General features: G+C 34.3%; 1 long non-coding RNA gene across 1 annotated transcript; it reads right to left on the bottom strand.

Moving 5' to 3' along the window:
• Positions 1-563: 563 nt before the first annotated feature.
• Positions 564-3,887, bottom strand: LOC141689366 (uncharacterized). The gene is made up of 4 exons (XR_012562355.1): positions 3,812-3,887; positions 3,639-3,707; positions 2,891-2,969; positions 564-922 (listed from the first exon to the last, which is right to left on the bottom strand). It is a non-coding gene; the product is annotated as an uncharacterized LOC141689366 (long non-coding RNA).
• Positions 3,888-12,344: the final 8,457 nt, after the last annotated feature.

Here is a 12,344-nt window from a genome sequence, read left to right as displayed (position 1 = left end):
GTTTGGGGGACTTCAGATGCAATTTTTTGTTTGTTTGGGATGTGATGTTCAAATTTGTCATGGTTAGGCAGACAGTTGGTTCTGGTACTATGTTCATTCTTTAATACTTACACAGTTTCAAGTTAGCCAAACACATGTCTGCATGGTAAGTCTGAAACACAATTCTCCCATCAAATTGCAAAACAAAACTACTAACACTTCTACTCTTGACCTCCAGACCACTTTGCATAAAAACATAAGGGAAAACGTTATTTCCAGAACAATTTTCTTATTTTCGGAGCAAATAATGAGTGAAAAGACAAAATTGCCCCTGCATTTACAATTAAAAAAACTCTTGAAAAATATATTACGGCAGGGGTAATTTAGTAATTTCACATGTTTTTGCTCCGGAAATAGAATAAGGGCTCTGGAAATATCATTTTCCGGAAGGGAAAACGTTATTTGAAGACACAATGATGAAGTATATGCCTACCTTTCAATATTCATATCTAAGAAATGATAACTTTGCACCCGCTATTTTTATTTTCATATCTTTCCACTAAATTACATCATTCCCCAATAATTTTACTCATTCCCTAAAAAAAATAGTGCAAAAATCAAAATGGACAATTAGAAAAGGATGGAGTACTACTTAGAGATTAACTTGTTTTGAAGGCTCCCTGTGGGATAATAAAACTTCTATCAAGCCTGAAAGCAATACAGGCAAAAACCAAATCCAAGTTGCTTTATTCAAGTTGTCTTTCTTAGGCATCATATTTAAACAAAAGTTGCATCAAATTCAGAATGATGAAATGCTGCACCAAATTCAGAGATTGATGAAAAGAGAGCTTCTGAATTCTGTTCAAGAAATCTCCATGTTTGATAGTTGACTGGTAAAGAGCATTCTTTGAATCTTATTTTGATATCCTGTGTGTCAGGCGAGCTGCAAGACAATCAGATAATTTCAGTTATTAAAGACTGATTTATATGCAAACAAAGTTTAACTCTCATTATGGCACGAACTGCAAGTAGCTGAAAATAACACACATACATACACAGTCACATTGGCCAAAAAAAGTGGAAAAGAAATTTCTTTGATGGGTGCTAATCCCTAACAATCGTGTGTTATATAAAACATATCTAACACACTGCTCCAGAACCCTTAGATCATTATTTCAAAGCATTTCTACTTTCCGCTAATAATATCCGCGGAAAGGAGAAATACCCTTCCGTATCCGCGGAAGGCTAAAAAAAATTTCTTAGATTTGGGCTCTTGAAATATAGATTCAACGCCTCTGGAGTAGTATGTTAGATAAAGTTTAACCAACACACGATTGTCAGGGAACATGACCCTTCCTTGATTGTAGAAAGATCATGAAGTACAAATTTAAACCTGAAAGTAGAGAAGTTTGGTGCCAAGGGTATGATGAAAAAAAATCGAAGTACAATGCTCTATATAAAGCTAATTTTACAGGCAGATGAAATGAGGCCCAGATCAGAAAGCATATTCTACGTGTCCTGAAATATTTCTATAATGCTGACACTTAGTAAATTAAGCTCATATAACCTAATCCAGGGCAGAAGAAGCAATCCGTAATGGTATTTGATGAGGCCGGGATCAGATAAGCATACACTACGTGTCCTGAAATATTTCTGTAAAGCTGAAACTTTGCAAATAAAGCTCATGTAACCTAATTCAGAGGAGAAGTTAATCGTAAGGATTATTTCACAAGTGATTAGCGAGGTATATGTCATTACAAGACCGGTACTTTGACAATCCATGACTTCAGATTGAAAATCTAACACTATAGTGTTATATTTCAGCAAAGCCAATACTGCTTCCATTCGAAAAGATGCTTATTTTAAGCCGAGGGATAATTGATTTACTACCGCATATACATGCAAACAGATATGAACTGAAACCTTGAAACCTTCAACAGAGAACATAGAGCACCAAATAAGACAAGGGGCTAGGATGAGCAAAATAACATATATCTCAACTTGTCCAGTACTCAAATACTGATGGAACTTTTTAGTCTCTCCATTTGGTATTGTTGTTTCAGATAGTTACAACAGCTTTTTGATGAAAACTGTAAGACAGGTGTTTAGTAAATTCTAAAAGTTGTTATCTGGAAAAGCGCTTTTAGTAAAGCTGCTGTTAGAAAAAGCACGTCCCCCTATAGCTTTTTGAAAAAGCTGTTTTCGGCTTTTACAGAAAGTAGTTATCAGTTTCATCATCAAATCTTCTCAAAAATATTATTTTGATATATTATATATCAAAATATGCATAAATTAAAAAAAAAATATCAACCAGTCATCTAATTTTCCTGACGGCACTTTTTCTACCGGCACTTTTTCTCACGGCACAACAATTTTAAACAGCACTCCCAAACGGAGCCTCAATCTGTAACACCATATAGAATACCAACATGTGTCGAGTGATACATGTACTTAGAAAACGCAGAAAAGAATGACATCTATTGACAACCATTTAGAAAATTTCAAAATCTCAACAAATGTGGATTATTTCTGATTTCTGTAAAGATCTCTGGAACATCACAAGTATGCACACAATCAAAAGAGACAGGAACTGAGATTTGCACAAAATCAATATATACACGGCCTGGTTGACAAAATATCAATTGCAAGCTAAATTGTAACTAAAAGTGATAGCAAAATTATAACAGATGGGTTCCAGAACACCAATACTTGCCTTGTCACTTGTCAGTTAATCACAATAATAACAGGAATAATAAGTGAACCACGACAACAATAGTAATAGGAAATAGAACTTTGTTAAGCAGTCAGAGCAAGTGATAACAATGTGTAAAGAGAATTTCATTTTTTGTTCGGCACAAAGAGGAAGTTAAGGAGATGATTGAATAATCCAAGTGTAGAAGAGTGAACATACATCAATTACTTCACCATGCCGAAAGCACCAGTGGCCATGGCATGCCCTCTCCCTATTGATTCCAACATGACTAACTGTTCTGCTGTGAGAAAAAGTGCTTCCAGTAAAATTAGATGACTGTTTGATATTTTTTTAATTTACGCATATTTTGAGATATATTATATAAAAATAATATTTTTGAAAAGGTTTGATACTGAAACTGATAGCTACTTCCTGCAAAAACTGAAAACAACCTTTTTTAAAAGTACGGGGACATACTTTTTACTAACAGCAGCTTTTGAAGCGCTTCTCCAAACAGCCGCTTTTATAATTTATCAAACACGACAACTTTTCAGCAAAAAACTGTTGTAGCTATATGGAACAGCAATACTAAACAAGACCTAATTCACTTGACTTAACTCCATCCGTATGTCGGAGGGAAGAAAGTCGTGGTCAAATGGATCTTTAACTTGGCTCATTGTTATTTGGCTGTTATTTACACAAGTTCAGCATGGCTTAACGGTACTCCCAAAAACATAGTTACTTTGCAGACTAAATACAACAAGGCCCAAGGGCACACAATAGTTACTAACTTTAACTTCCATATAAATGACCTCCTCTTATTGGTGGTTGAATAATAAATGTTAATGACCCCATACATTCATATCAATTCCACCAATAAAAAGAACTCATTTTTATTGGAGTTATTTCTAATATGTGCCACACATTAGAAAGACCGATACAACATATGACATAAGAGAGAACAAACCCGTGTGGAGATCAAGTAGTGACCACCAGTTCTAAGATACGATCGAGCATTCATAGCAATATAATTCACCTGCCCAACACAAAACCACAATCAAAACAATTATTTAAAAAACATCCAGGAGAAAATCACAAAATACCCGATTACAGAATAAGACGTATATCGCTTATGCATACATGAAGAAACCATAAAGGACAAATATAAAATTTTTAGTTCTGATCCAAAATTTGAAAACCGAAAAACTACACCCACTATCAAGTCTTAAAGGGTAAAATCTAAAAGTGAAGATTGGAGGGGATGATATAATAACTAAATCAAATAATGGAATAATGAACAATACAAATAAGATCATAAAGCATTTAAAAATAATAAATTATAACAATATCACAGCCCTCTGTTTGTTTTTTTTTATCGTTTTAATACTTTTTTAAAACATAAGTCCGTAATATTTTTTTAATTTTTTTTTCTGAATAAAAGTTTTATGTTCAAAAAAAAATTAATAATATTATGAAATTATATTTTATAGAAGCCTCGAATTACGTGTAAATAGTAAACGTATACTACCTAGGGGAGAGCGTGACTCGATTCGGCTTGGTTTTCGGATATAACCGGAACCGAAACCATATATTTTCGATTTTTAAAATCAAAACCGCAACTGCCGGTTCGGATTCGGTTTCGGTTTAGAAAACCCCGGTTCGGTTGTAATCATTACAGGAAGGAGGGAGTATTACATTTGATCTCTCCTCCACCTTGTTTGCAACATCATCTGACAACCCCCTTACATAGACCAAACCATCCTACAAATGAAACATATGTTCACAAACTAGCACTAAAGCATATTGAAACGATTAGATAGATGATACGGGAAAAAAAACATAATTCATTTACACAAATAACACAAGACATAGATGACCAAAGAACATACCAAATAACTTACCGAGCCAACAAGATGAGACAATTGTGAAACTGTAATTCCACATACATCTCCTAGGTACAAAACGCGAGAGCCAGGTTTCTGAAAAACATAGAACAAATAAATGTATCATTAAAATGAACTTAGGCCTCGCTCCCGAGTTTTTTAAAGGTAAGGAAGTAAGTCTTAAGGAGGTCATCCCATTTTTGGAGTAAAAGTTTTGGAATGAAAGTTTGTTAAATTTACATTCATTATCACTTACTTTCGCTCCTTTTAAAAACTCAGAAGCATAAATATGAATACAAGTGAAACTACTTTACTCACCCACCACTTGCTTTCCTTCCTAATTAAAACTCCTTCCTAATTAAAACTCAGGAGTAAGGAGTTAATTCCAGGCTCACTTGTTGTTGTAATATATGGGGATGAGTTCTTACTGTTTATACTGCAATATTACAGGGATGAGTTCCTGTAAAAACTTTTCTTAAGTACAGTCTTTTCTTGTTAACACATATAAAACTTCGGTTCAACATTATTATTGAATTATACTTAATTATTTTATTATACATATGATTTTTTATATGATCGGTCTAATGTTAAGAAGCTTCTCACATAAGTGAGTTACGACCACATAAGACTTCACAAGCTTAGGTCTAAGGTCGGCTGGTTTATCAGGATAAGTGAGTTACAATCATTCTTAGACTTCGCCAATCATATTATACATGTATATGTATTAAGTGGTTTATTTAACTGTACAATAGTCGAGATCTCTAAATATTTATGCATTAATACCCATGTAACGAGTGTTGGGTGAGCAATCCCAAACCATAAAAGGCTTTAGGTTACTAGGCACAAAGTCCCCTCAGACTTAATAACTCGAATATTAATGAGTCCAACCTAGTCAATTATACCACCATTTTTTCACATATACTTTATTGATACTATTTTTCTATTTTTTTCTCAAGACATTTAAATCCCATAACTTCCCCCAAACTTGAGCATTTACGTACTAAGCTCAAAAATAAATAGTCAAAATTCTAATTATCAACAAGTGATTACCCCTCAAGAAACAAGGATATTTAAGTCTCAGTTCAAGAGCATAAAAAGATTGTGTATGGAAATAAGTTATGCACTAATGACACTACGCTTTGTAACATCACGTGTTCATAGCAAGATTTAGTTAAAAAAACTACACATAATATCATCATAGGTTACTGACTTGGACTACCACTAATTCGAGATCATGCAATGTTATGCAATGATATGCAACTAATATATAATACAACTATATGATTTGATGCAATATATATGAACTAATTTATGAATATGCAACTATTTAGTCTAACATGTTATGCGCTAACTATTCTACGAGACTAAATTTGTTTTGATTTTTAGTTTTTTATACTTTTTTTGTTAAATTTTTATTCATATAATAATAATAATAATAATAATATACAAATACATATAATAATAAGAAGAAGAAGAAGAAGAAGAACACCTCCCCACACTTGAACGAATCATTGTCCTCAATGAATTAGAACATATAATAAAACATATACATATATAAAAAATTATTCTAAAAATATACAAAAAAATGAAGATAAAGAAAAAAAATTACAAAGAAAGTTAGGAATACTCCCCTTGAGTTTGTAATAAGTGACGCTGAAAGAATATAAGAACGGTGCCTCCAATTGTCCAAACCCAAATTTAATTAGATAATTAATTCAGCCCATCGTATACCACAAGGCATTGCTAGCTCAGTTGGTACTCTAGTCACATTAGAAGCTCAGAGCATCCTATTTCATAGGGTTAATTATCAACTAGGTCACTTACTTTGTCCAAATGTATCAAGTGAGTCACCGATAAAAAAACGGACTCAAATGAGTCACTCATTTGAAAATTTATATAAAAAACATCACTCTATCGTTAGTCGAAATTTTTAAAAGTAATATATATCGAGTTTCACATATTTTTTATGAATGATATTACATCCAAATGAAAGATTCTGAGTTCTGGTATTTTAAATAATATTTTTAGTTTTTTAAAAATTTGTCTACTATTTATTTTTATTTAAATCAAAGAAAACAATCAAAAATTAAAAATAAATAGTTGATAAAATTTTAAAAATCTAACAATATCATCTAAAATAGTAGAAATCGGAACCTTTCATTTGGATGTAATATCATTCACAAAAAATGTGTGAAACTCAATATATAATACTTTTATGAATTTTGACTAACGATAGAGTGATAATTTTGATACAAATTTTCAAATGAGTGACTCATTTGAGTCCAATTTTTTTATCGGTGACTCACTTGATACATTTGGACAGAGTAAGTGACCTAGTTGATAATTAACCCCTATTTCATAGGTTCAAATCCTTGGTGCAACGTTACCATGCTTGTCAATGACATGAATGTGCCAAGGACTGATAGTTGACATAGGAGGAGATCGAACCACGCACGTAAGAAGCTAGAGCATGCTGAGGCGTGTTCTAACCCTCCACCTGCATGACCATGCTTGTCAATGACATTAACGTGCCAAATGAATAGTAACAAACAGATGGCACGACCTATTGGAGTGTGGAACCACGCGCGTAAGAAGCTAGTGCATGTTGAGGCGCGTTTTGTACTCCACCTGCATGACCATGCTTGTCAATGACATGAACGTGCCAAATGAACAATAACAAACAGATGGCACGGCTTATTGGAGTGTGGATGGTGCTTGAGCATGCAACGTGAGCATGCCAAACGAAGTTATTATGGCAGATTGTGAAGACATGGCGGCATGAGCATGCAGCAGGGTTGCGTGAACATGTTGAATTCTTTCTTCCCATCTAAATTTGTTTTTTGCATAATTAAAATACATACAACATCCATGGGTTGCCCCCCAAGAAGCACCTTCATTTATTGTCTTTGGCTAGACAATATACCTCTCAATTTCAAGGCGGATACATCCATGATATCTGCTCCAACTTTAGCATGTGAAAAATGGCATGAATATTGCATAGCTTGAAAACCATCCACAAAATAACTGAAATAGTGTCGACTATGCTTGTGTAACTTGCTGAAAAATTACCAACCCGATCATAAAACGGTATATGATACCTCGAGTGAATTGGTGAAGGTTTCCACTCTAATTTCTGTGGATCTTGCAAGAGAGGATACAATGCTAACTCATTCACAACTTCCGAGCTGCCCTTAAAAGCGAAGTCTTCATCAAGATCAAATTCGAGAATATATGTATGAGCTGGTTCCTTTACATCACTTGTAAATGGCACAAAACTTTGTTCCATTCCAAAAAACTCATTCCCTAACAAATCCTTGTCATGATCTTCAAAAATTACATCTTCTAACTCTTCTTCCATAACATTAAGATCATCGTGCGCAACATTCTCTCTTGTGCTCCCCAAGAAACATATTTTTTCATCCATGTGGTCTTTATTCTATCCATGCGGTCTTTATTCTTCACCTCATCCACTTAGATTTGAACAAACCTAGATGGAAAAGGGACATAATCGAAGCGACTATCAATACCAACCGGATAAGAAAGAGTAAGAAACTTATCTTTAACTTCTATTGCAACCACTTCCTCATTATCATCATACAGAAGATCAGATTCTTCCATGGGCACATCAAGTATGTCATTAGCTTGTGAATTTATACTTGTTTCACCTAATGGGTTGTTGGTTGTAATGACATTCATATACTCGAACTTTTATTGTGGTTCCATAGTTGCAGGAGTTACACAAAACTCACGCTTTTGATTCATCTTCATAACCACGTCTCCAAGTTGCTTTTGTATTTCCTTGATGTCCTCGGAATCTTTTGTACACTGCTTCTGCATCTCCAACTTGTTGGATTTTAATCGCAGCGGAGGCATGGTAAAACACTTTTACACATATAAAATCCAAATAAAAGCATATAAATCGTGATTAAAACATATGAATCGATTACTAACCTTTAATAGCGATCCAAAAGCAACGATCGGAGATCCTTAGCAGCTGCTCCTCAAACGTGAAGCACTCCACCGGTATCCACCAATAAAACGATGCTAAGGAGGAGGAGGAGGTGGAGAGAATTAGGTTTCTGAAAAATTTGGGTTCGAGTTAGAATAAAAATAGGGTTTATAATAGTATATTTATAGGCAAAATTTTCAGCTGAAATTTTCCCATAATATATTATTATTATTAACCCATTTATTATTCTCATTAATAATTAAAACACCTTTTAATTATTAATCCTTTTTCTAAACACTTTAGAAATAATTCTCTCTCTTGATTTAATTTCCAAAAAATTAAATTCTTAATTAATAATATTCAGAACTTTTCTTAATTAATTTATAATCAATTAAATCTCATTTAATCAATGATTAAATTTTCTAATTAATTATTTATTTCATAAATAAATAATTATCAGCCATTATTAATTAATTCATCCACCATTAAATCATTCTCTTTTTATGCTGTGACCCTGTAGGTTCAATATTAAGCCGGTAGTAGAAATAAATAATAATAAAACTATTTTATCATTATTTATATAAATTCTCTAATTTATTAAATATGATTAATTAATTAATCATATTTATTTTACATCGTGTGGGATACTTCTCAGCATATCGCGACTATCCGGATAATACAAATTCACTGCTTAGAATACCAAGAACCTATTCAGTGAATAGTTACCGTACAATAAACTCCTTCTACCCTACAATATCCTGATTAAATACAAGGCATGGATCTCGTGTCAAGCCTATCTAATTTAATCACTTGCTTACCATTTACTATGCTTAGTTCTATGCAAATTAGAAACTCCTTTCTAATTTCATTCACTCTGGCCAGAGATTCCTGAACTAGCATAAGTGGATCAGCCTTGAACATTCGCTTCCTTCACTGAAAGGGGTAGATCCTTTATTGATCATACAATATCTTCGTGTACAAATTTCTATACCCAGTAGAGCCCTAATAATTGTCCCTGGAGACTAAGAACTAAACCAAAGCATAGTTCAGTGTACACAAGATGACTATGATGACCTCAAGTCTAAGGATACTTGTACAACTATCACTATGTGAACAACTGCTGACACGTGAGTGAACTCCATCAGTTGTTCAGCTGTGCGAGTCATGTTCAGTGAACTTATTCTATAATAAGCACCTACATACTAGCTATAGTGTCACCACACAAATATCTATGAGAACAGACATCCTTCAAAATGAAGCAAACATAGTATGTACCGATCTTTGCGGATTATTAATTACCAGTTAGTAATCCTATGACCAGGAACTATTTAAGTTTAGAGTTATCATCTTTTAGGTCTCACTATTATGATCTCATCATAATCCATAAAAGCTTTACTCTAAACTATGGTATATCTTATTTAAACAATTAAATAGATAGAGCCCGTAATAAAAACAAAATAAGTCTTTTATTAATATCAATGAAATCAAAACAGATTACATAAAAGTTATTCCTAAATCCTAATACATGATTGGACTTAGGACATATTCCTTTCAATCTCCCACTTGTACTAAAGCCAATCACTCTGGTATCTAATACCCATCTAGTCTTTATGACGATCAAAGTGACTTTCATAAAGTAGCTTTGTGAGTGGGTCTGCTATGTTGTTATGTATGTCAACTCTATTTCAATACAACACAAGAAATGTTATCGCGCTCCCACTAACCCTTTTGTAGACACATGGTTCATCTACGTTTTTCATAAAACCAAACTCTTTGATTGTCTCATCAAAACGGATGTTCCATCTACGAGAAGCTTGTTTTAAACCACATATGGTTCGCAGCAGCTTACACACTAGGTTTTCATTTCTCTTGGAAAGAAAACCATCTGGCTATTTGTCAGATCTCATAGTCGTAGTAAGCAGCAATCGCAAGCAAAATCCGAACTGATTATAACAGGGCTACAGGTAAAAGGTTTCATCAAAGTCAATCCATTGCCTTTGTTTGAATTCTTTTGCCACAAGCCTGGCCTTAAAGGTCTCCACCTGGCCATCTGCTCTAATCATTTTTTTGTATCCCGTATACATAGATTTCATTCTGGATTTCATGGCACTATACCATTTCTATGAGTCAACACTACTCATAGCCTCATTATAGGTCACAGGGTCGTCATCATCAATGATCGACAACTCATTGTCATTCTCAATGACAAGGCCATATTACCTCTCAGGCTGGCGAGACACTCTCCATGACCTACGAATGGGCTGTTCCACAGAAGGTTGTTCAGTCAGAACAGGTGTTTCCACTTGATCCGTAGTAGTTTGTGCTTCTTGAACTTCATCAAGTTCAATTTTGCTCCCACTGTTTCCTTCAAGGATAAACTCTTTTTCCAAGAAGGTAGCATGTCTGGAGACAAAGACCCGATGATCGGTGTAAAATTAATACCCTAAAGTCTCTTTAGGATATCCCACAAAACTATATTTTACGGATCGATATTCCAGCTTATCTGGGTCAACTTTCTTGACATAAGCTGGACATCCCCAAATCTTAACGTGTTTAAGATTCGGTTTCCTTTCTTTCCATATCTCATATGGAGTTTGAGGAACAGATTTGGAAGGCACCTTATTCAGTAAATATACTGAGGTTTCCAATGCGTAACCCCATAGGAATACTGGAAGATTCGCATAGCTCATCATGGACCGAACCATGTCTAACAGAGTTCGATTTCTCCTTTCAGATACCCCCTTCAACTGTGGAGTATATGGAGGAGTCCACTGGGAGACTATACCATTTTTTTGAGATAATCTAGAAACTCTCCATTCAAGTATTCACCGTCTCGATCTGATCGAAGAGTTATAATACTGTGTTTGGTTTGTTTCTCCACTTCATGTTTATATTTCTTGAACTTTTTAAAGGCTTCAGACTTGTATTTCATCAAATACACATATCTGAATCTAGATCTATCATCTATGAAAGTAATGAAGTACGAAAATCCTCTCATGGCTTGCGTAGACATTGGTCCACATACATCTGTGTGTACCAATCCTAGCAAATCTGCAGCCCTCTCTCCATGTCCACTAAATGGAGATTTGGTCATTTTACCCAATAGACAAGACTTGCATGTAGGATATGATTCAAAATCAAAGGGGTCTAGTAACCCTTCCTTATGCAATGTCTGAAGTCTATTTTCACTAATATGACCTAGCCTATAGTGCCATAAATAGGTCAGATTTTCATCATCTCGTTTTCTTTTATTAGTTTGTTCAATCTGAAGTAAATCATGCTCTACGTCACATACATACAGACCATTATTTAAAATTCCACGTCCATAAAGAACATTATCTCTAAGGATAGAACATTCATTATTCTTAATAATAAATGAAAAACCATCCAAATCCAACATAGGGATAGAAACAATATTCCTCACAATAGAGGGAACGTAATAACAATTATTCAAAATAATAGTCTTGCCCGTAGGCATATGTAAACTAAATGATCCTACAGCTATGGCCGCAACCTTTGCTCCATTGCCCATACGTAGAATCACCTCATCTTTTTCAAGATTCCTATTTCCCTTTAGTCCTCGCAACGAATTGCAAATATGAGAACCACAGGCGGTATCTAATACCCAAGTAGAAATTTGACCTAGTGACATATTAACTTCAATCATGAACATGCCTGAATCAGAAGCGGTAGTCTTACTACCCTTCCTCTTCTTCAATTCTGCAAGGTAAACCTTGCAGTTTCTCTTCCAGTGCCCTAACTTGTTACAGTGAAAGCATACAGCTAAATTAGGATCAGTCAACTTGTGAGCATCTAGTATGCTCCTGAGTGATAGTGCAGA

The sequence above is a fragment of the Apium graveolens genome, chromosome 10 (assembly GCF_009905375.1).
Source record: "Apium graveolens cultivar Ventura chromosome 10, ASM990537v1, whole genome shotgun sequence".
Classification (NCBI taxonomy): Eukaryota; Viridiplantae; Streptophyta; class Magnoliopsida; order Apiales; family Apiaceae; genus Apium; species Apium graveolens.
Note: the sequence above shows the minus strand (reverse complement) of the source record. Positions and strands in the feature narration are given on the sequence as shown.